The sequence below is a fragment of the Sapajus apella genome, unplaced genomic scaffold, assembly GCF_009761245.1.
Source record: "Sapajus apella isolate SASKATOON/1434 unplaced genomic scaffold, GSC_monkey_1.0 scaffold86, whole genome shotgun sequence".
In the NCBI taxonomy this organism is placed as follows: domain Eukaryota; kingdom Metazoa; phylum Chordata; class Mammalia; order Primates; family Cebidae; genus Sapajus; species Sapajus apella.
The window spans coordinates 3,590,590-3,615,817 of NW_022437026.1; the positions used below are offsets into that span (position 1 = coordinate 3,590,590).

At 46.5% G+C, this 25,228-nt stretch overlaps 1 protein-coding gene and 1 long non-coding RNA gene across 51 annotated transcripts in view; both read left to right on the forward strand.

Moving 5' to 3' along the window:
• Positions 1-25,228, forward strand: part of CACNA1C (calcium voltage-gated channel subunit alpha1 C) — a 703,883-nt gene that overhangs the window by 291,025 nt on the left and 387,630 nt on the right. The gene's annotated exons all lie outside the window — the stretch shown is intronic.
• On the forward strand, positions 1,011-23,879 carry LOC116534122. The gene is made up of 3 exons (XR_004261596.1): positions 1,011-4,953; positions 5,251-5,254; positions 23,866-23,879. It is a non-coding gene; the product is annotated as an uncharacterized LOC116534122 (long non-coding RNA).

Below are 25,228 nucleotides of genomic sequence, written 5' to 3' on the forward strand. Positions count from 1 at the left end.
CTTCTATCAAGCTATTGCCTTGCTCACTAACCCTCAATGAGTTGCTTGTCTGGAGATGCAGGCCAAATCAATCCTGTCTACAATCTGCTGTCTGACCGTGCCCATTCCTGGCCACAAACCATCTGCTTCACCAGGGAAATCTGTTTATGGGCCCCATTTTCCTACCTGTTTTCACCTCTGCCTTGCCCTGCCTAAAATGCTCTGCTTCCTCACCTTTCCGTCCAATGCCTATCCATTCTTTGATTCCAGCTCCAGTTCTGCCCTGAAGGCTTGCCCATGCCTGTGGATCACTGTCCTCTGCCTCCTGCCTCCTCCTGCTTCCCTGGCTGGTGTCTGCCTCATATCATCCATCATCTCCTCCCAAGGAGGATGCTTTCTCTACTGATAACGGCTTGAGCGGGAAGCCAGAAAGCAGATATTCCAAAACTGAAAACTTGGGGATTTGCCTGTATATTTGCTGTATTTCTTAAGAACACAAGAAAGGCTGAACTTCCTAGAAGTTATTCCTAGGGTTGGCATCACGGGGGTTTGACGGTTGGCTGTGTAGAAAGCAGTCACTCCAAGGCAGTTGATTTGCTTTCTTGTTCCTCTCACCTCATCAGTATTACAACATGGAGCTTCCTCTGCATTTCAGATGCTGTGAAATGACAGCGAAAGGTCTGTGGCCACTACCTGTGACTCGCTCTTTCCCTGAAACAGGGACACTTTACTCTATGACTAGTGCTACATTACGCTTATCTGTTCTATGGGACACATGTTCATAGGCCCAAGAGCAGAATAAAGTAAGTCCACATCTAGAAGAAATCAGTTTATAGGCAAACAAGACTCCGATGTTGGCCCTTAAAAAGAAACTGCTTGTATTACATATTACAGTTTAATTTTGTCCCTGTTAGAAGGTCCCAGTGATATCTTTGCTTCTTGGCTGTAGTCTAGTTTTTATTTATTTATTTATTTTTATTTTTATTTTTAAAGACGGGGTTTCACCATGTTGGTCAGACTGGTCTTGAACTCCCGACCTCAGGTGATCCGCCTGCCTGGCCTCCAAAGTGCTTGGATTATAGTCGTGAGCCACCGTGCCCGGCCTGTGGTCTAGTTTTTAAAGGTTATTTGCCCAGATGACTTTTTGTATCCTTTGCAATCTAAATACAGTTGTCCCTTGGTATCCACAGGCGATTGGTTCCAGGACTCCCCAACCCCCTGGACACATCCTTGGGTGCTCAAATCCCTTACATAAAATGCAAAGTGTTTGCCTATAACCTATGCATATCCTCTTGTGTACTAAAATCATCTTTAGGTTACTTATACTCCCTAATACAGTGTAAGTGCTACATAAATAATTCTTCTGGTATACTGTTTTCATTTACTTGTATGATTTTTATTGTCATATTATTTTTATTAAAATTTTTTTTTCGAGTATGTTCTGTCTGTAGTTTGAATCACCAAGAATGCAAAGGGCCAAAAGTATCAACAGCTCAAAGTGGAGAGCCCAGGGTCCAGGCACGGATCATTGTGGGGAGAATAGGGCTGGTGGAGAAGAAACTGGACCCCCAGAGCTGGCTCTGACCGTGGGCTGGGAGCTCCTCCAGGATGCTTGGTTAGGACCAGCAGGGCGGCCAGCACTATGGAGATATGCTGCTGCTTTTGGAAGTGGGGAGAGGGGTATGACCTTTCCTGGGAAACAAATCAGAGTAAAACCAGAAGAAGAATCTAGACTTTTTAGAGTAACTTGGCAAACAAAGCTCAGACAGATGGAGGGGTGTTCAAGGAACTTTGCACAATTTCCTGTGGGCTAAGAGAAGACACTTGTAAATCTGAAAGGGCACCATAGGGAGAGCTCCTGCAGGGAAGGGAGAGGGTCACCCTTCTCTCCCCAACCCCAGGCTTGGTTGAGGGTAGAAAATGGGAGGGGGTAAAGGAGGCTGTCTGTTTCCCTCAGTGCAAATGCCTGGATAGCACGTGTGTGCAGGCTGTATCCCTGAGCTGAGGAGCACCTGATGGGTAGCTGTTGACTGACTGTCCATGCAAGGCATATGGGCCATGCTTGGCAGCCTCCAGCAGGCTGGGCTTGTTCACCTGCATCCTGTCCAGCTATCCTGGCTTTGGTGTTAAAAGACGGCCCTGGATTGAAGGAGTGGCATAAGGTCACACGTGGGTGCTTGATGATGATCTAGAGCCTTGAGCCCTCATCTGCACAGCCTCCTCCTCCATGGCAGCAAGTCATTGTCCTGTGGGCCCCATTTCTAATCTGGACGCCCAGCAGTTACCTCAGAAAGTGCTGCGGGGCTCGGGTGTCCTCTCAGAGGATATGAGCACTCCTGAGTCGTTCTCACTGCCTGTGTTCATTTCACTCACTGTGTGCTTCATTCGTTCAGCCCTGAGTATCTGCTGATGTTTCCCAGCTAGGAGTGCTTCCTTCAGGTAATAGAGGGAAGCATGATCTGGGAAAGGGAACGTTTTCCTTTTGCCCCATGAAGAGACGTCCTGAGACACTTCAACAACCAGGAAGGTTCCCAAGAAGACACTGGGTTGCAGTAAAAGTGTTCAGCTGCTAGTGACCGCTCAGGTGAGACTTGCGAGAGAGAATGACAGTGACGTTGAGCATAGCAGCCCCTCAGAAAGCAAACCAAGGCGTGGGTGCCTGACATGCATGATTCCTAATTCACACAGCCCCTGCAGAAGTGAGGCATCCCTGTATCCTGTTTGTACATGAGGAAAATGAGGCCCCTGGAATTCATGTATTTTGCCCAAGGCCATGTCACTAGGAGGCCGGAATTAGTGAAGCTGGAATTCATACCTATGGCTGTCTGATTCCGAAGCTGGGCTCTTTCCACGGCATGGTCCAAGCGTGCAGTCTAGAGCAAGGGCTGATGGGGTTTGTTTGAAGGAACATGAGATCGTGGAGTGCCAGGCTGGCTGGTATGGGGCCCTGGCTGGGATGAGATGCTGTCTTTAAGTGTCAGGGATGGACAAATGTCCCTGTCAGGAGATGTTGGTCCCTGGCAGCCGGGCACAGTGGCAGCAGTCTCAGCCTGGCCTGCCCTGCACAAGCCTTCAGGCACATGGGCCTCTTGACAGTGACAGCTGCGATTCCATGCCTGCACCAGTGGCGGGAGAGATGCGGGTGAAACAAGGGGGAAAGGACTGTAATTACCTCTTAACACATTTCCACATTTCTCTGCTGTCAGAATGGTTTTGTTTTCTGATTTATTTTGATCTGCTTGAAAATTAGTTGCTGCAGTATGTTTGGTGTGTAATCATTGTCCTGCTAGCTAGCAGTAATCATCAGCAATGTTAGCCTGGCAAACGTGAGCTTTCTCTCCTTTGCCCATTCAGGTCAGGCTCTATGTGGCAAGGGCAAGGGAGAGGCATGATTGTGTGTCTCTGACTGTCTGTGGACCCCGACTCCTCACCATCACCCCACAGGGCACAGTCCTGCTGGCTGTGTCTTCCCGGAAGGATTGTGCCCCCACAGATTGTCTAGTGAGCCTGTCAGCTGTACTGCATCGCTCTGTGCACGTGACCTAGCTCTCTCCAGGCCCCCTGCTCCATCCCACATGCAGCCTCCATTCACTGTCCTCCAGCTCTCAGCCCCCAGGCAGCCCCACCCTTGACCCACCACCTCCATCTGCACCTGCTTGTGGAGCCTGTGTCATGGCAGAGAGGCGACCTGACCATTCTCAGCCCACAGCACCACTGGATCTTTCCCCGATCTCTGTGGGAAGATAGCTGGTCTCAATTGCATGTGGCCTTTTCTCTTGTGGTTGGGCCAGGATGAGCAGGAAGCCATCGTTGAGGCATGGAAGCCTAGGTGGGAGAATAGAGCCAGCACTGTAGAGTGGGAAGGGCTCGGTGCTTCCAGGGGTAGACATTCGGCAGCAGGCTGGAGAAAGCTGTTTGCAACGAGCACTCAAAAAACATGAGTTTTAGAGCCAAATGGAAAGTCATCGAGCCCAGTTAAAGTCATCCCTTGGTATCTGTGGGAGATAGATTCCGGGACCCCTCTCAGATACAAAGCCCAAGGATGCCCATGTCCTTATAGGTATGTAGATTATATGCACATACTACACCATTTCATGTGTTTTATATATATTTTATTTTTAGTTTGTATTTTTTAATTGATTTTTTTTCCCTCATATTTTCTACCCAAAGCTGATGGGATTCGTGGGTACAGAGGTCCGACTGTGTTTCATGATTCAGAGTAGAAAACTGCAACCTAGCACAGAGGCAAGGATGTGCTTAAGAACTACTGTTGGTTGGCACCAGGTCTGGGATATGAACCCCAATCTCTGTTGCCGTCTGTCCAAAAGTGGCTGAGCTGGTTTCAGGATTGGAGCAGACAGCTGCCCATGTGTTGGGATTTGAGGAATCTGCCGTTTCCTCCCTGGAATTTCCACCTTTAGCATTACCTCTGGAGTAAGTCAGGGATTACCAAACGTCTTGTTACCAAAGAACTCTTTCTTCCCACACCACCTGACACAGAACAGAAAAGAGCAGAGATGCTTTGGTTCAAGTGCCTGGGAAAGAACGGATGTTTCAGAGCGGACCTGTTCAGCTTCTCCCAATTCTCCAGTGAGCTCCCTTAGGCATCTCACTAGAACCTTTAGAGCTCCATGGAGTATAGTGAGAAATGTTTATGGCTTCTATTACCAGGCCAGATGAATAGATGTAAACATTAACACCTTCTGCACCTTAATTAGCATGGGTGTGTTTAGCAGAGTAATTGAGAGCAGAGACTAGGTTGATAAAAGAATAGTTTTCCCAATAGGATAGTTTTTGATTAAGGAAATATTTGGAGAGCTATGGAAATGCTTGAAACATAGGAAGGACAAATTCAGTGAAAGTGCTTTGGGGTGACGGAGGGCGGGGCACGGTGAGAATCGGGGCAGCCTGGAAGCTGAAGTTGCCAAACTCTTTACCAAAGTGGTTGTGCCATTTTGTACTCCCATCAGCCATGTATCCTCTGCATCCTCACCAACACCTGGTGTGGCCAATATTGTTAATTTTAATTTTAGTTATTATAATATGTATGCAGTGGTATCTTATTGTGTTTTCAATTTACATTTCCCTGAAGACTAACGATATTGAATATCTTTCCTGTGGTTATTGGCCATTCATGTATCTTTTTTGGGAAGTGTATGCTCATATATTTTGCATATATTATACTTGGGTCATTTGTATGTTGTTATATTATAAGGCTTCTTTATATATTCTGTCTGGCTACAAGTTTGCTTTTTTTTTTTTTTAAATCAGATATGTGCTTTGCAAATATTTTATCTCAGCCTGTGTCTTATCTTTTCTGTCTCATCTTTGTTGGAAGTCATTTTCCATATATGTGTTGGTCTATTTCTAGACCATCTGTTCAGTTCCATTGATCCATTTGTCTATTTTTACACTGATACCACACTGCTTTGATTACTATGGCTCCGTAATAATAAGTCTTGTTATCCGATAGTGCTGGTTACCCCGTCAGCTTTGTTCTTTTTCAGAGTTGTTTTGGTTATTCTAGACCTTTGCATTTTCATAGGAATTTTAAAATCAGTTTGCCTGTTTCTACAAAGAAAAGTGTTTGCTTCATGTATTTGTTTTGAAACTCTGTTAATAGATGCGTGAACATTTAGGATTGTAATGTGGCCCTTGAAGACTTGACCCCTTTGTTGTTGTAAAAAGCCCTTTTTAATCCCTAGTGATAGCTTTTGCTCTGAAATTTACTTTGCCTGATATTGATATAGACACTCCAGTGTCCTTTTGACTGTGTCATACTGTATAGTTGGACCTTTGTATTCTTGGGTTCTGCATATGCAGATTGAAACTATTCAAAAATAAAAATAAAAAATACAACAAAAATAATGCAAATAAAAAAATACAGTATAACAACTATTTATATAGCATTTACATTGTTTTAGGGATTATAAGTAATCTAGAGCTGATTTCAAGTATATGGGGCATGTGCATAGGTTATAGGCAAATATGATACCATTTGACGTGAGGGACGTGAGCATCTGAGGATGTGAGGATGTGCAGGGCGCGAGGAGGGGTGCCCTAGAAACAATCTTGTACAGTTACAGAGGGACAGCTGCATATCTTTTCCCATTCCTTTGTTTTTAACCTATTTGTTTCTTTATATTTAAAGTGGATTTCTCATAAGCAGCAGATTGTTGGGTCCTGCTCTTTTGTTCAGCCTGACTTAGTTGGCATAGTCAAGCAATTTGCTCTTGGTACATGGCTATGCTTAAGTTTGACCTCTTGCTGTCGTTTTCGGTTAGTTCCATGTATCCTTTGCTCCCTTTCCCTCTCTTTCTGCCTCCTTTTGGATTAACTGGGTATTTTTAAGGATTCAGTTTCATCTCTTCTGTTGACTTATTAGCTACAATCCATGGTTTTGTAATTTTAACAGTTGCTGTAGGGCTCATAGTATACATTCTGAATCATCACAGTTTGTCTTCAGTTGCTACCAAACCACTTCATATATAGTATAGGAATTTCACAACAGCACACTTAGATTTCTCCCTTCCCGGCCTTTATGCTCTTGCTGCCATACATGCTAATTGTACATTTGTTCTTCATTTCACAATATATTGTTACTACTTTTGTTTAGGCAGCCAGTGATCTTTTAAATGAAAATCATATATACTTAACTGTGTAAATACCATTTCTGGTACCCTTCATTCCTTTATGTAGATCCACACTTCCATCTCATATTATTTTCCTTCTGCCTAAAGGACTCCCTTTAGCATGTCTTATAGTGCAAGTCTGCTAGGATTAAAATCTTTTAGCTTTTTTGTGTCTGAAAAGAAGTCCTTATTTTTCACTTTTATTTTGGAAGGATATTTTTACTTAGTATGGAATTCTCAGGTGATCGTTTTTTCTTTCATGCCTGTAAAGCTACGATTCCACTGCCTTCTTGCTTACGTTGTTTCTAACAAGAAACTTGCTATTACTCTTGTCTGTTCCACTGGGCCCTTTATGCCCTGGCCACTTCCAACATTTTCTCTTGATCACTGCTTTGAGCAATTTGATTATGATGTGCCTTGGTTTAATTATTTTTTTCATGTTTCTAATGCGTGGCCTTCACTAAACTTCTAGAACCTGTGGGTTTATATTTTTTAAATTGAAATTGGTAAATTTCTGGCTATTATTTATACAGTGCTTTTTGCTTCTTCTCCCCATTCCTGTGAGAAGTCTAATTACACATGTATTAGGCTTCCTGACATTGTCAAACAGGTCACTGGCACTTTCATTTTATTTAATTCTTTTTTTTTCTCTGTCTTTCATTTTGGATAATTCCTATACTGCGTGTTCAAATTTACGAATCTTCTCTTTTTTTGCCATATGTAATTTGCCTGCCTTCTTCCCTCCCTCACTCCCTCTTTTCCTTCCTTTAGAAGAACCTGGGAGGATTTACCTAATTTTATAATGATTATTATCTCAAAACCAATCCAGAGCTTCCATTCCCAAAGCCAGACTACTGGTTGGAGATTCTGCAGGGAGGGAATACGGGGATGACATTCCTGGAGTTTGGGGGACTTTGCAGGACTTGACACTTTAGAGGCTGGGTTAGGATACATCCAGTTTCTCCTGCTTCCTCCCTCTTCTTCTTTCCTAAACCCAAAGTAAGGCGAGTTCTGTGAGCCCAAAGGCACCAGACAGTCCCAGTGCACTCTTGGCAGGCAGGGCTGAATGCCTGGATTTCCCTCTCGGTAGGGAAGCCTAGGGAGCCTCTCACAGGAGTGAGGCAGGAACAGCAGCTTTATGGAAACTGAATTCCAAATACACACCTGGAAGAAAACCCAGGCTCCCCTGTAGGCCTGGAAAGCTTTGCCTGAAACGATGGCCTTAGGAGGTGGTCACCAAGACCACTTCTTCCGTCACAGCTCACGGGATCAGAGCCAGCTGTGCCCATTGAATGAGCAGTCGGGTACAGCTCACCTATCTCCTGCCAGAGTAAAGGAGGTGAGACCTGCAGTCTGGCTGTGGCAGGCCTCACCAGAATCTTTAGCTGCCTTCAGGCTTGATCAGCTGGCTCAAGATCTGTGCTCATTTGAAGAAGAGAGAGTACATGTCAGTTAGAAATGTTCTCCACTTCAAGTAACAGGGTACTTAAGGACTGAATTGGTTCAGCAGCTCAAGATGCCGCTGAGAACCAAGGCTATCTCTTTCAACTTGCTTATACTAAGCCTGTTCGCTTTTCATATTCAAGCTGATTTCCTCATGGTTGCAAGATGGTCAATTGGGCTCCAGGGATCATGCCCCCATTCAAGGCAGGTAGAACCAGGAAGGAGTGAAGTGAATAACACTGGCCCCTTTTTATATAAAACAGGCTTTTCCAGAAGTCCCCAGCATAGTACTTCTTGAATTTAATCTACACAAGGATCCCCTGGGGATCTTGTTAAAATACAGGTTTGGATGTAGTAGATCTTGGGTGGAGCCTGAAATTCCACATTTTTATCAAGCGGCCAGAGTATGTCAGTATGGCTGCATTTTGAGCAGCAAGGTGCAAGGCTACTTCTTACTCTTAGTGACACAATCCAGCCACTTGGTTACAACTGGTTGCAAGGGAGGCTGACAAAGTATCTAACCTTTTTCAGGAGAAAATTTGGGTAGTGAACCAACATCAGCCACAGAATACTACTGAAAATGCAGGGTATGGAAGCATCTGAAGTCACAAGGTTGGGCTGGGACAAATTAGAGCCTTCACCTCCATGAGGGAAGACCATGGACTCTATATCCACATCCAGCTTGCAGGGATGGGGCCTCATTGCCATGAGCCAGTCTGTCCTGTATACTCACTGCAGCAGGGATTCCACTTTCAGAATTTCATCACCTCAGCACCCAGTACAGTGCCTGGTACACAGCAGGTACCCAGTGTGTGCCTATTACACTGAAATGTTTATTGGGACACAGTCTAAAGACGGTGCTTCTCAAACTTTAATGTGTATACAGTTAGCCCAGGGACTCTTGTGAAAATGCAGGTTCTAATTCAGGAGATCCAGAATGGGGATTCAGGATGATGCATTTGGAACAAGCTCCCAGAGGATGCTGCCCTCTGGTCCAAATCCTAGGCCCCACTTTCAATTAGAAAGGGCCTGGGACATGCAGAGTAAAGTCCTTCCTCCTGAGTTAGCAGCAGCTGTTTGTTATTCATTCATGCAGGCAGGAAGCTGTTTGCAAGGATGTTAGCAGATATTAGATGTGGCCAGTGGGGAGGAGTAAAGAGGCCTTGGCTTTGCCTTTTTCCTTGACCCCGGAGCTGGATGCCCAGAGATCTCAACCCTGGCTTCCTTGTCCACCGAGAATGAAAATCAGCAGTATACCCGGGTGAGAAGAGAGATCAGCCAAGCATGTCTTTCAACAACTCTTAACTTGCTTGGCTCCAGCCATGAAACAAGAACCCACCACCCCCCTAGCTCAACCCCATCCCTCGGGAAGTGCTGGGTATTCTGCCGGGCTGCGTGAGTGAGGGGCCAATGTCTTTCAGATGTTGGGGCTTCAGAGGGGGAGTGGGAGAAGCTGGGGAGAGAGAGAGCATTCTTTTGTGAACATTTTACCCATGGGAAAAACTGAATTCTCTAGAGCAGAACTCTGGATTTCTTTTTTTTTCTTTCTTTCTTTTTTTTTTTAGGTAGTGGGAAGTGAGTTACTGGAATTTCTTCTGAATTAGAAGCCAAACAAAGTTTCTTGCGGTTTCAGTTACACAAGCGGCTGCTGCCAAGATGGAATGAATGAGAAGAGCCACTGAAAGGAAGAGACAGTGAGGGATTGGGGGAGGAGGGTGCAGAATAGAACCCAGGCACAGCGCAGAACAGACCTCCAGGCGGGCACACTGCCTGCCTCTATGCTGTCAACTCTTTAGGGAGAGAACTGACTGCTATGTCTGCCTCCCAGGATCAGAATTAAAAAGAAAAAGGTCTGTGAAAGTGAGGCATACAATGGCAGACACGCACACATGTAAATGATTATCATTTCTTTGTAACTTACTATAATTTGGGCCTGTGCACTCTATGGGGTCATGCTTCAGTTTCCTGAGTGGCAGTTGGACCAGATAGTTCTGCCCCTGAGCTGCAGGCAGGTGGCTTTCAGTTCAGCCTCGTTCCAATGTGAGCCTACAGCGATGCCTGCTGTTCCACCGGTGATCCCCAAATTTCATTTTGCTTAGAGCCTGAAGCCTCCTCCCTGTTGCCTTCCTGGTAGCCACAGAACGGGCCAGGGCCATGTGCATCCTTCCATTTCTCCAGCCTGCCCTCTGGTGGGAGCTGCCCTTCAGTGAGCAGGGCCCAGGGTAGGGCCGTTCTGCAGATCCTGGGTTGGCTTCTAGAGATGCCTGGTATCTCTCCTGCTCCCTGGGAGGAAGGATGGGCCACTAAGTGTTGACAGTGGCCTGTCACTTACACCTTGCTCCCTCTGTAGAAACACTCCGTGTCTCTCCATTCTATCCCTGTGTGTTACCTAGCAGGAATTTCCCCTTCCTTTGGTCAAGCGTGTGGGAAGGGCTCATGAGAGCTGACTGACCTCAACCCTCTATACTCGGCATTCAGTGTCATCACATTGATAGCTTGGAATGGGCAGTTGTGGGAATATTTACACCACAAAAACTGGCATATGGTACAACCAGAGCTTTCCTTTCCCTTCCCCTAAAGGCCAGTTGTTTAAACATTTAGCAACATACCACTGGCTGGAACACTTGTGAAGGTGAGATAGGGCAGAGAGGAGGGCGCAGGTAATACAGGTAATCCTTCCTTGCCCATAGCCTGTGCCCGCCACCACTCAGCAGCGTTTGGAACTTAGGAGCTCTGTTCTGAAACTCTCCTTCCACACCTCCTCATCCTAAATGGGTTGATCTTCCATTAGAGGCCTCTGCTGTGGAGCAGAGCTGGAATTACTCAAAGCAGAGTCATAGCCGAGGCTTATTTTCTGTGTTCCGACGCTCCCTTCCACCATTGGCTGGTCTCCAAACCCTTGTTCTTATCTGACGGTATTTCTACTCTTTTTTTCTCAACCTGTTGCTAATTTTTGTTCTCATTCAAGAGAGGCTGGTGCATACTTACTCAGGGACTTTTTTGGGAGAGTGGAAGGGAGTGTTTTATTAGAAATTTATACGTGCAAGGAATACCATATCGATGGCAAAGTTCAGCCGTTTTCCACTGAAGACAGGAATTTTTAAGCTGCACTGCTCTTCAGGCTTTGTAGTATTTTAAATTGCCACCTTTTAGAGATTCCTTAGGCCAGCCCTCATTTTACAGTCAGGGAGATTGAGGCCCAGGGATGTTTCACAGGGGCTGAACTCTAACAGAAAATGAAGGTCCCCCAGTCCCATCGCCTGTTTTTTTCACTCAGCTGTTTAAAGGGCTGTTGCCTCCTGTGAATTATGGATGACTGCTGAACAGAGTTACCAAGAGCTAAATACTCATCATTTATACCTGGCCGTTCTGTTTTCACTTGTCCTTTTACTTTGCAAAGTGCTTTGAAACAAGACTGGCCTGTTTGACCTTCCGTTTAGAGTTAATGTCAAAGCTTGCTGAGGCCTGGGAAACAGGTTTAGTTGTTTGCATTAAAAGGAAGTAGGAAACAAGGGCCTTGATTATCCTAGGCTCTGGCCTATTCTTTAATAAGGAATTTGAGAAGATGTCTTAGTGGCTAGTATTCCTAGAAGAGAATACTTGGAAGTGGAACAAGCTGATGAAAATATGCCTTAGGCAGGAAGCCAGATAGGAAGGGCCAGTGACTACAGGATCTACAGGTAAGGACCGTGCGGAAAGATGTCACAGGTAATGGGGCCTGATGGGCCAGCACCTAGCTGCTTTGCAGTAGTTCTGGCTTCAAGGGTCCTCTGAGTGGCTGAAGAACAGGTTTGTGAGGTTCATTCATTAGCTCCTGTTGATCAAGTGTGGACTGTGTGCCAGATACAGGGCTGGGGATGTGGAGTCGAGAAGGTGCAGCCCCTGCCCCGAGAGCTCTCTGGCCAGTGGAAGTAGACAAGAGACAGTGATGGGACCTGGGCTCAGGCTGCCGTGAGTAGCCCTCCTCTGGAGAGCAGGAAGTGTGGGCTGGGGACTCACGCTTACAACTTTGTTATGTTTTTTCTTACTGAGCGATGCTCATAACAGGGGAAAAGATTTCTTCACTGTCCCAAAAGAATGTACGTCAGGACTGAAGTTGGTAGTGGCCCTGCCTTACTTGTCTGCCCCAAGCACATTGGAACCCCGGAGGAATTTTAAGCAGATTAAAATTTTTGTTTTCTGGAGACAAAATCTAAAGTGAGGGGTATGGGGGGGCATGCAAGAAATTTGGAAGCTGTGTGCCTTGTCTGGCTGACTGGTCCCAATTACCCTGACACAGTGGGGGCCTCTGGCCCAGATGTGAGAGGTCCCACAGGGGCCTGCCCCCCCAGCTGACAGAGGGCTCTTTACCATTAGGACCCCTTCTGGGTTTCTCAAATTTTGGCTTTTCTTCCTTCATGGTCTCCTGATACTTTAACCCCTTCTCTCCCTTCTTCCCAAGGCGTGTTGTAGAGGACGGGTTCCTGGGAATGGATACCCTTCTCACCTGGCTTCCCTGAGGGACAGGATCCAGCAAGCATTGAGTCATTCCTGCTCATCTTGGTTGTGATCCCAACTCCTGCCTCATGGAGTGTCACTGGATAAGCATTCGATGTCCCTTGAGGCAGTACTGCACATGGTGCAGTCCCAGAGAAGCCAGGGAATGAGAATGAACGTGGCTGTTCATTAGTTCAGTGGCTATTTAGGAGGTTGGTCAGTGGAGGTTCAGTGCCTGAAGAGCAGTTTCAGCCAGCGTGGTCTCGATGTAGGGTTGGCTGATGAGAAGCTCTCTCCAATTCTGTGATTCTGGGTAAAGCGGGCCGTGTCCCATTGGGAGTGCTCTTGTGATTCATTAAGTTAGTAATTCTCATCCCTGGCCACACATAAGAATCACCTGGGATCTTTTAACAAAAACAATGCTAGGATCCTACAGTCTACTCCAGGCCCTTTGTTTCAAACTTCAGTGGCCATCACAATCAACTGGAAGATTTGTTAAAACAGGTTCCTGGACTCCACCTCCCAAGTCTCAATGGCTCCAGGATGGAGCTTGACAATTTGCATTTCTAACAAGCTCTCAGGTGACTTGCTGCTGCTGGGCCTGGGACCACACTTTGGAAATCATGATTATGAACACAGGAATCAGAATCTCTGCAGATGTGACCTGGGCATCTGAATTGTTTCACATTCTCCAGGTGGTTTTAATGTATAGCTCTGGCTGAAAACGATTTCTGATCATTGATTTTTTTTTTTTTTTTGCATCATCTGATAACTATTCATTGGTCAGATTGTGTGGTAGGCACTGAGTTACAGTGAAGACCCTCAAGAATTCCACTGATGACTGAACCACCCTAGGTGACCGAGCCCTGCCCAAGGACACACAGTTGCTGTCCTCTTCCTTGTCCTTTGGAGAAGCACAGTTAAAGCTTCCTCCCCACACCATAGCCCCTCCTCCTTGAGCATGAACGTGCAGTAAGTGTGAGAGCCTGCTGTTTACCCTACCCAGCTTCCCTCTCCAGCCAGCTTCTCTCTGAGGAGAGAGGATTTCTTGCTAAGCACATGATGATGGCCTGTTTACTTTGCTCTGGAGCTTGAGGCTCCCGTGCAGATTCTGCCTTCCTGGACAGTTCAGCAACCAATCCACCAGCTGTCCCTGGCAACCTGGAAAGCATTGTCAGTTGCCCTGAAATAGGTTGACTGTACCCCAAAAGTGCTTTTCTGCCTCTCCCCATCAAAGGTGTTTCCAACTCCATTTTCCTTCTGAGTCAGCTTGTCCATTCCTGGGTTTGTGTTCCTTGATGGGGTCTGTTTTTCCAAGGTCTTCAGGAGTGGCCCTTTCCACCCGGTTTGGCTGCAGGGCTTAGAAGGTGCCCTTGCATTTCCTATTGTGTGTCCTTGGTTGGTCTGTGACTCCCTTCTGTCTGTTTTCCCTCAGGACCACCCAATGCCCCATGCTTGTATCTACAACAGCTATGAGGAAGAATATACAGATTAATCACCCTGCTGCAGGGTGCCAACTACCCAGTGGCTCTGGCAGCCCTCGTCCACAGATCCTTGAGTATAGCCTTCATCAGTAGAGCTGCCACTGCTAGCAGCTAAAAGGTAGCACTAATATGCATGTGTGACCTGAAAATTACAGTGTAAATGGTGGGGCAACACATGTATAGGAAGGCAAATTTTAATTAAAAGTCTGTTCTCCAATTCAGCTTGCCTGTAAAGATACAGAAATGCCAAGCCATCAGGCTGCTGGTCTGGTTAAGAGGGTTCTCTCGTACACTCTGGACCAGGCTGGAAGAACTAGGGCTTCATTGAAATCAGATGCCTTTGATTAATTATGCACCAAATGCATCCCATATGGGGAAGATATGCCCCCAAGTGTTAGCAGAGCCAGCAGGAGCCAAAGCTTCCTAAGAAATGCTGGGTCTCCTCTCCTGCTGTGTCAGGGGGTGCAGACAGTACAGAGGGAGGGTGTGAGAGTCAAAGCATGTGCAAAAAAGGAGCAGGTGGGAAAGAAGAGCCCATGGCCTGGCAGCAAATCGTGTGTCTTTGAGTGGATGTGGCTGTTGAGGCACTATGCCCAATAATCATCCTGAATTTGCTCCACTGCCTGGGGAGGGAGTAGATGGAGGAGGGAAACTAGCCACCTCCAGAGGCAACCCTGCTGGACCAAGCTCACTGTTAGAACCATCAGAAGCCTATTTTCCTATGGAAATCTACAGGAAAGGGATAGAGAAGAGCTACAGGGTCTATTAAATGTGTGCTTGCTGCCTGGCTTCTGGTATAGTCAGGAAATCAGATTTGTACAGTGGAAATTCATTCATGCAACAAATATTTATTGAGTGCCCACAATGTGCTGATGGTACTAGGGACTGAGGATACAGCGGTGGGTGACATAAAGGCACAGTGCCCTCACCGAGATGTGTATGCCGCTGGAGAACATGGGTTAAACAAGGCATTACGTGATCAGCATATCAATGCCATATGGGCAACAGTCCAAGGTGCTGATAGGTGCACACTGGGGACCCCTAGTTCTTAAGTGACTTTTTAGGATCCTAAGTGGTCAGAACAGCTTTCCTGTCTTGCCATTTTCATGTTCACATTCACTTAGCTCAAGTTACTCTTCTGATAAGAGGAAATTTGTGTCAAGTCACATAGAATCACTGAATATTTGCACTTGGAGCATCAGCTAGCCTAATTCTGCTGCTTTAAACATGAAGATGCAGAAGGAGAGAAGTTAAGAAACTTGTCCAAAACTGCACAGCTAGTTAGCAATAAAGCTTGGATGGAAATCTGCTTTCCTGACTCCCAGATTAGTATTTCTCTGACTTTACCTCACCTTTGGAAAAATGAAGCTGATTCCGGGTAAGTTCCTGGACACTTATGGCCATCTGCCCTCACTCTGAAGATTTAATGTTTTAATTGGCCCAGCAGAGCTGCAGTTCACAGTGGTAAGCGTGGACAGGTGGAGAGCCAGCATCAGAGAGAGCCTCCTGGCCAGCAATTGCCTTGCTTTGCAGATGTCAGGGAAATTGGGGATTGGGGCAGGGTATGACAAAGGGCATCAGGAAGGTGGCAATGCTGGGACACTGTCCTCTGGGCCTCCCTGGGCTCAGCTGAGCAGGGGCGTGTTTTCAGAGCTGCTGGTGTTGACTCCTTCTGGGCAGCCCTGCAGGGTAGCGGTCCCACAGCAGAAACCTTGGAGCAGATGTGTTGGAGGATATGTATAAAAATGCTGGTTGGGGGCAGAGAAAATGCCCTCTTTGGGAGAAAGAAATGATCTATGTCAAAGCATTTCCTTTCCTAACCATGCAGACTCTGAAAGATGACCACGAGGCTGGGTGGGAAGGTGGCAGTAGGAATATGATTCATTGTACTCTGCATGGACAGTGAGCCAAGGAGCTTGCGCCTGGCTTTATTAGGGAAATACACCCAGGGCTGCTGCACCCAGAATCTCTCCTGCTGCCCTCAGAGCTGCTCCACTCAGTGTCTCAGAGATGAGAAAAGGAATCAGGGACTCCTACTAGCATGGAATGGTAACCTCTGGAGAGGAGGTAGGTCTCCCAGGGATCTGAGATGTGTTCCAAGAATCGAGTTCCCGGTATCCTCAGCACTCATTTCAGGATCTTGGGGACCTAGGGATGCTGTCCTGACTGCTCTGAGATAGCACTTCCTTGGCTTCCTCAAATGTATTGTCTGCATTAGCAGGCTTCAAGGTGAAATTGCGGGGGTGGTTACAGCACAGATGTTGGAGCCATGTAGACTGGATTCAAATCGCCAGCTCTACCAATTCCAGCTCTGTGGGCAGGGCACTAGAACTTGCTGAGTCCTAGCTCCTTTGTAATGTGAGGTGATTGTGAATACATCATAGGGTTGTTGCCTGGATTGAAAGTATGTAAAGCTCCTACTAGTGTGTCTGGCACCTGGGAGGTACTTAAATGGTAACCCTTATTACAACACAACAAAGGGCCTTCCTTTTAAGCCAGAAAAGTTATTTGGAAATGGAACAGTTTTTTAATGAGGGGGCCTTAGAATCTCAAATGCCAGCCAAAACAATCAAAATGGAACCCAGATGGATATTTCCCCAAGGGCCCCTGACTTCTCAAAGGCCTACTCTGCAGCAGAATTTGCCTGCACGACCTACTGGTGGTTTCTGAGAACTACACACTCTCTTTCTGGACTGCTCCTTGGTGAGCAGGACACCAGGAGAGGAGGGGAGGAAAGGAAGGTAACTAGTAGTTTGGCAACTGTTTTGATTACTTCAAATTGAGATGTTTGTAAATAAGATGTTAGAGTCTAGAGCTTTTGTTCGGTCTTGTGTTCAGCATAAATATGGTTTCATTGAACTCGTCACAGAAGTGCCCTGCAGCGGAGGGCACGGGCTTTGGCTGTGGCAGAGCAGATCTGGAGGCAACTTGCAAATGGCAGCATTTGGAAGTATCTGTTTTGGGTAGAACATTCAGGCTGTTTTCTATTTGCTGTTTGTCCCTCCCAAGAAGCAAGAAAGGTGAACATAACCAGCCCACTGGAATCGGTCCTTTTGTCATGAATGTCACCTCTGTTTACTATGTGGGAAGAGTGATTCACATGCAGGAAGAACTTTTCCAGAAATCCTCCAACAGCTGGAAGAAGAAAGAGATCCTCATTCGGGAGCCACTCCACATTTCATTCTGAGATTTTGTTTGGAAGCATTTTTCCAACTGAGAAGGCAGGAAAGGGTTTAAGTTTCCCACTGTTGTGTTGGGCTTAATGATCTGCTCAGGTCTCAGGCTGCTCTGAGCTTAACTGTCAGGGAGACCAGGAGGAGGGCATCACTAGGATTGGAAATAGCGTGGAGTCGATTGACAGACATCCATTAAGCACTACTAAGTGCCAGGACTTGTGCTGGTTCCTGGGGAGGCAAAGAGACATACAACATGACCTTGTCCTTAAGAAGATGAGAATTCAGTAGACAAGACAAGCTTATGCTAAGTCAGTGTACAATAGTGAGTAAAGCAAGTGATGCGTCCTATCAGACAGGTTCTTCCTCTTGTGGAATATCAGAAAAGGAAGCATGCATATGTTTAGTTAGCCACAGTTTCTGGCCTCCAAGGTGATGGTTAAATTCCATGCACGTTTATTGTGTCCCTTTTTGTACAGAGAGAGCACGTTTGTTGATATTCTAAGGTATTTGGAGAAGGATACAGTTGAGTACCATTTTTCAGCCCTTTCACATTGGCAGCACAGAGGGCAGGAGCACTGTTTCAGGAATCAGACAGCCCACATTTGAAACCTCCAGGACTTACCAGCTGTATGTCCTTGGTCAACTTATCAAACCTCTCTACAGCTTCATGTAGTCGATCAACAAACATTTACTGAATACTGTGCCGGCACTGGCAGGTGGGCTAGAGGGATCGAGAGGATGTGTAGAGGTTGGTGAAGAGAGTGGATAGAGGAGAGACTGAGTCTGTCTAAGCTAAGCTTCCTGCTTTAGGTGGCCTGGGGAGCTTCTAGTTCTCAGCCAGTCTTCCCTGAGTGGGCAGCCTGTGGGTGAAGATCCAAGTGGGGATGCGGCTGTCGTGTCTCTTCCTGCCTTTCTCCCATGCCCTGCAGCACCAGGCCCACACTGGAGTGCTGGTGGGAGCCTGCATGCCTGGTTAAAGGGGCATGCCAGAGAGCTTTCCATAATTGCTTCCTTTCTTTTATTTTCAGGTGTATTTATGAGTTTTAAAAGCCCCTTGGCAACCCAGGAAATTCCATTTCCCTCTGCAGCTCATTTATACCTTCCTTGATATATGCCCATGCACAAACACTTCTGTGTATTATTTGGTTGTTCATGGGGGATCTTGTAAAATCTGAGGCCCTGGTGGGTGCACTTCAGGCTTGAGGGCTGGAGAGGGAAGTAAGCAGAAGGCAAAAGGTAACTTCTGGCAAGGAAATGGTAACACTTTTCAATCTTCTCCGAAGACCAAAAGTGAAAGAAATGGGCTCAAACTGTAGCATGGGTGTGCTAGAATAGATATGAGCAAGTTTTTCCTGGTAGATATTAAATGCCTTCTTGCCCATTCACAATAAGCTTTTCTACATATGAGCAATTCTCATCTGACTGGGACATGATGCAGGTAGTGGAATAAACTGAATGTCTAGTATGCTTAATTGGTGTTGCTATAATATCTTCCAGCCCTTTGACTCCATGAATGTCTCTAACACCTACAGCAAGCTTGTCTAACCCACGGGTCCCTGGCCACGTGTGGCCCAGGATGGCTTTGAATGTGGTCAACACGAATTCACAAACTTTCTCAAAACATTATGAGGTTTTTTGCATTTATTTTTAGCTCATCAGCTATCATTAGTGTTACTGTATTTTATGTGTGGCCTAAGACAATTCTTCTCCTTCCAGTGTGTGGCCCAGGGAAGTCAAAAGATTGGGCACCCCTGGTCTAGAGCCTTCCACAATTTGACTTTTAGAATAGCTTGCTTTGGCTTATTATTTTTCATATGTATGTACATCGTTTTCCAAACCATATAATACAGGTATCCTTTTTATTTATATCCCTACCACAGCTTAAAATAGTGCCTGAACATAGAAGACAATAGTGTTTGATGAGTGACTAATAGATAACAGCAGTTTCCAGCTTCTGCCAATGCTTATGCTATATTATAATTTATCATTTCTCCTTGAGGTGACAGGGAACTCTTGTAATAACTTTAATAGCAAGTCTTCTTTTGTGCTAATATATTAATTTAATCATTTATTAACTTTCTAATAATACGCACCAGCCACTGTCAGGTGCTAATTATTCAAAGGAAGACAAGCCACAATCCTGACCAGACATGAGGGGTGTTTATCATCCACATAGGAGATAGGCATATCATTTAAAATGAAATATCAATTGGTAATATATTAATGAAGAGTATATATTCATAATTTAGGACGAAGGAAGTGCTTTTTGCCTGGCATAAAAGGGGAGAGTTTCAGGGAGGATGTATGTGAGCTCCATCTTAAAGATGAGCAGGAGTCAGCCACAAGAAATGGTGGTGGTGTTGGGTCCTGGCAGAAGGAAGAGTGTGGCCCATAGCGTGAGGCACAGGCATAGTTATGCCTGGGGAGCCCTAAAGAGGGCGCTGCTGAGGAAGATGGAGCTGGAAATGTAGATTGGAGTCAAAGCACGAAAGACTCAAATACCCTGGGCAGAAGCTAGGCAGGCAGCCAGAAAGGCCCTGAGGTGACTCGGAAGGGCCAGCTGGGGCAACGGAGAATGAGGGGCAGGGAGACTGGCCAGGAATCATCGCGGCAGGCCTGGTGTGGTGGGGAAAAATTCCTTCCGTGCATGCTGTAGGGATACATCATAGAGCCTGAAGCATGCCAAGAGACCAAGCAAGGGAGCGTGGTCGCACGCATGTCATCCAAGCCAGAGGAACCCAAGTAGCGCGGCTAGTTAAATGGCTTTGTTAGTTAATATGTAACATGTCACCTCAGTAGTGAGCATCTCTGGCAGCTGCTGGGACTGCAGACGCATTGTTGGTCACACTGACCCAGACAAGTAGTCAAGGCAACTTTCACCACAGATCAAGCAACAGAGTCAGCAGTAGGTGGGGCAGGGCAGTCTCTGTGCGAACATGGTGCTCAGCGAGTCACATCTGCTCCAGTTGTGTAATCTCCGTGGTCAGTGAAGCAATACTGTGCTTACAGTTCTGTGTTGTGCTTCTCCGGGGGAAGGGGCGTATTTGGCCTATGCCCCACCCTAGACCTCCTTTCTCTTCCCTCTTTCACCACGTCTTCCGGGGCTGGCTCAAGTGCAGGAGTCTTTCAGCCAGCTCCCTGCCTACAGCCGCCCACTCACCAGCCCTTCATGCATGCCTCTGAGAGTCTTCCGTCCTAAACCACCCTGTGCCCTTCAGTCCCCTTTTAAAGAGCTTGGCTTTGTGAAGCCTGGACAGTGAACATCCTTAAGCCCTTGGCAGCCTCCCTGAATCCACTCCCCATTATCCTTCAGGAGTCCTCCCATATGGTCAAGCAGATGAATTCCCTATTTCTTATTCATATCATGCCGCTTCTCACCTCTGGCAACCCCATCTAACATGCCTCTCCCTCTTCTGTCTTTCAAGGTTTCATTCAAACCAAATTTCCTTCATGAAGTCTTCTGCAACCACACACCCCTCAATGAAGCACCCTTCCTTACTGTGCACATGACCCCTGTGGCATCTGGCAACTGTCCCTGGATACCCCCATTTCTCTTTCCAAGGCAGGGAGTTTTCTTGTGTTTCCTTGTAGTCCGAGTATCTAGCAGAATTCTGAAAAACAGCCATTCAATGAATGTGTGTTGATAGGGATGATTCTGGCACAGCTTAGGGGGCCAAATAGATGCTAAGTGGTATTAAGAGTGATAATAGTTTTTAAGTAATAACAATACCTACCATTTATTCATTGCAATGGGTCGGTCACAGTGCTAGACCCATTACAATCATCATATGATTGAATCAGCATAACCTCCCTGTGGCTTGGTATTACTTCCATTTTGCCGATGAGAAGTGACATACCTTGACCAAGGTCAATGGCTAGTAAGTGGCAAATCTGGAAGTGGGCCAGTGTTCTGCTTCTCAGCCCATACTCCTAACCTCTCAACATGTGTCCTGTGCCCTAGCTGCATATCCCAGATTACATGGGATATTTTTCTTTGTTTTTTTTTTTTTTTTTTTTGTGACCATGTTGCTTCCTTATCCCTGTGATTGGGTTTTGCCCACATCTCTCATATGAGAGCAGTCTTGGTAAGAAGCAGAGAGAATGGAAGTGATGTCACATACCAGAGTGGTCAGAAAAATGAGACTGCTCAGCAGGTGCCGTAAGAATGGATGACTCATGCCTTGTGCCTTAGAGTAAAGATGGCAAAATGAAAAGGGAGTGGGGAACAGAGAGATGCTGACAGATGACGAGTGAGCACAAATGTTTATCCATGCTAATGGAGTAGGGACGTGATAGCCACTCTGCTCTAATGCTTATGAGGAGCAGTCTCTGGGCCGCAAATGCAGGAGCACAGAGAATCTTCACCCTAGTGGTAGGGAACCTAAAACACTGGGCTGCAAACAATGGCTGGAGCATTTTTGTAACAGTCTGTCCCATGAGGTCCAAAAGAAAGGTCATAGACAGCAAAGACATCCGGTATTTCCTGACACTGCCATCCTCTGGGCTCTGGGGGAATCCAAGAACATGTGCAGCACTGCCCTGGGAGAGGTGAGAGGCTGGAGAAAAATTACTGGGGTCCAAAGGAGTGCAGGCCTAGCCTTCCTCTCACTCCCAAGGCCAACCCAAATAAATATTTGGTGCTGCTTTCAGAGTGTCCTCACGTGGGACCACCACCACCTCCCCTAGGCTTTCTGTCCGCAGCCTCCCACCTTAGGCTTTTCCACCTCACCCTACAGACTATCTAACTTCTCTACGGTAGAGCCAAGGAGTGAGAATAAGGGAAAAGGCAGCCAGAGGTTCTAAGGACCCCAAAGTAGTACCACATTCCCCCGTTGGTCTGTGATCCAACAGTACTGAAGTGGATAGCCATTTGCATGGGATGCAAATGTCTCTTCTTTGTAAATGTCCCACTGCCTGAAATTCCATCATTCTAGCTTTACTTTGCTTCCATTATTCCATAATTTCCAGGGGAAGAAAACTTTACCCAGCTAACACCTTGATCAGAATCACTTCATCACAGATCAAATACATCCACAGAGATGACGGAGGAAAGGGAGAAGAGCTTAGAAAGACAGCTCCGACTTCATCACCTTTTGGTCTTGGTCCTCCTGCCTTGGGGATATAACCCTCTCTTAGTTTGTGAGAGAAAAATATCCGTGGTAAGAAGAAAGATGTCAGGCCTAGGACAGCAAAGGAAGCCTCTCAGTAACAGAAGCAACTCTGATTGTGTGAGCAGGCTTCCTGAGTGCTGTCCTCTCAGGCTACCATCCACATCCCTGGTGTCATCAACTCTCTAGGGACAGGAGCACAAAACACGTGGGAGCCACCACTGCAGGAGCTGCCTTAGTGACAGCAGCATTCACCAGAGGCATTTGAAGGCTGCTTGTTTCATCCATAGCGTTGTCTGGGCTTTGAGAGAGAAATCCTGCCTGCACCAGAAGACTGAGAAATAGAAAACCATTGGCAGTATCAGAGAGTTGTCATTAGTGGACAAGTACACTGGCTGAATTCACTAGTGCTGTTATTACGGTCGTTACTTTAATTCCCAAAGAGACAGTCAGTTGTTGGAGAACATGGGCAGTGGTCCTTGCTTCCTAGGAGGAAAGGCCAAGGGAAGAGAGATGTTCAGGGATCATTTCTGTAGAAAGCAGACGCCCAGGTGTATTTTTTTCCCCACTGCTGCTGAGCCAGACAGCATCCCTGTGAATTTTACCAGCGATATTGTGGCACTGAAAGCATTCTGTTGTGTCTTTGTGAGAATCCGGGGTCCTCTTTTCTCCTTAGTCTAAGTATCTACAGATAAAGTTGCATATATGTTATATATGTGTGTGTTTCTCCAGATCCTGTGCATACATATAAGTCTGCAGTGTGTATACCTGTATCTGTCTCAACGGCTGGATATAATATAGATGTGCTGCAGCTCTCCATCCTTTACCAAAGAAACAAAAAACCCAAAAACCACACACACACATGTGCGCCTGCAGACACACACACACACACACACACACACACACACACACACACACAAATAAATAGAGAAGAAGGAAGAAAAGAGAACTGCCAGGAGGAGGTTGCCTTTTCTGTTTCAGGGGACCTCAGCAGTTCTTCCCAAAATAGGCTTCTGTCCTTGCTGGGCAACATCTAAAGGAGACAACACCACACGGGGCCCAGGCAGGGGTCATGGAATCAGACAGTGGGGTTCAAATACTCACATGTGCTGTCGTGACCTTGGTGGAGCAACTCAACTTCCCAAAGCCTCAGTTTCCCCATCTGAGGAAGAGGGGCAGTCCTTCCTGTGAAGAAACCCTGCCTGCCCGGTGACAAATGCTCAGCAATAATCTCAGGTTTCTTTCACAAGGAACAAAACTGCTCATCCTAGAATTACAGCTCAAGTTTAGTCTCGCTCTGTCGCCCAGGCTGGAGGGCAGTGGTGTGATCTTGCCTCACTGCAACCTCCGCCTCCTGGATTCAAGTGATTCTTGTACCTCAGACTCCCGAGTAGCTGGGATTACAGGCCTGCACCACCACGCCCAGCTAATTTGTATATTTTTAGTAGAGATGGGGTTTCACCATGTTGGCCAGGATGGTGTCAATCTTCTGACCTCGTGATCCGCCAGCCTCAGCCTCCCAAAGTGCTGGGATTTCAGGCGTGAGCCACCACATGGAGGCTTCCAGGAGAGATTTGGTTCATGTCTGCCCTGGCATTCAGAAGGTGACAGGTAGAGTCTGGAAGACTCTCAGACTAACTCCTGTAGACCCATGCCCTCTGCAGCCACGGAATTGGCTTCTCATTCGATGTTGCTGCTAGTACTCTGTGTAGCCCAAGCCAAGCCGGTTCCCATCTTTGGATCACAGTGGACCCATCAAGGGGCTCTCTGGAGTCCTCCCAGTCTGCCTTTCTGTGCCTGGCCACTCCAGTTTTGCAGGACACCGTGCTGGAAAATGACCTTAAGGAGTTACACTGACTTTGCTCCCACCTCCGGGGACTTTGTAGATTTGAGTATGTGTGTGGGAATGAGGTCTGTTTTATTTACTCTTCCTAATGAGGCTGAACCAAGCTAGTGAGGGCATTAAAACATTTTAGTGTTATTAGTTTTAAAATTAGCCTGAACTGTTAAGGAGAGTCCCTGCTCACTTGCTTATGTGAGAAAGGGGCTTCTGAATGCCAAGGTTGAATGGCCATCGTCTTTTATCCTAAAAAAGACAATTTTATGAGCTATGCATTAGAATCATCAGGGAAACTTTAAATATAATGATTTGGGGTGCTAGGCCCTACCTTCTCCTTTGTTTCACTGGCCCTCCCTGGACATCGGGGGGAGTGGTTTTTGCTCTGTGTTTTTTAAGTTTTCCAAATGGTTCTCATGTGCAGCCAGGGTTGAGGCCCACCAGGCTAAACTAAAAATATTTTCTGGGGTATGTGGGAGGCAGGTGGGAGGCAGGGCTGGCATGCTGCCCAGCTGTGTAGCATTTCCTGCTTGGTAGATGCTCAGGGAGTGTTTGTCAGAGAGCTCTCATTGGATGCTTGGCAGGGCTAGAGGTGCTATGGACAGAGGGCACCTGCGGGATCGGTGCTTCTCAGTCCTGAAACGATTATTAGAATTCCCCATTGATCTTTGAGAAAATACAGATTCCTAGGCCTCACCCAGATTTGCTGGAACAGAACCTCAGGGGGTAGGAATGAGGAATCTGTTATTCCTGTTATTCTTAGGAATAGTGAAGCTTCCCAGAAGATGCTTTTGATTCAGAAACCACCAGGAGGGGAAAACTCGATCCTCATTTCCTAGGAGCGAAGATTTTACATTTTCCCTTTGGCCATCGGATGGCCCTAGAGTTCACTAGCTAGGCCCCTTACTCGCCATGGCACCCAGACAAGGCACTCAGCCTCTCTCAGCCTCTATTTCATCATCTGTAAAGTGGGAGCCATCATGGTGCCTGCTTCCTAAGAGTGTTTCGGGGATTAAATGAGGTAATATGTGTGTTTGGCACACTGTAGATACTCAGTGTGTTAACTGCCATCATCATCATTGGCACTGTCATT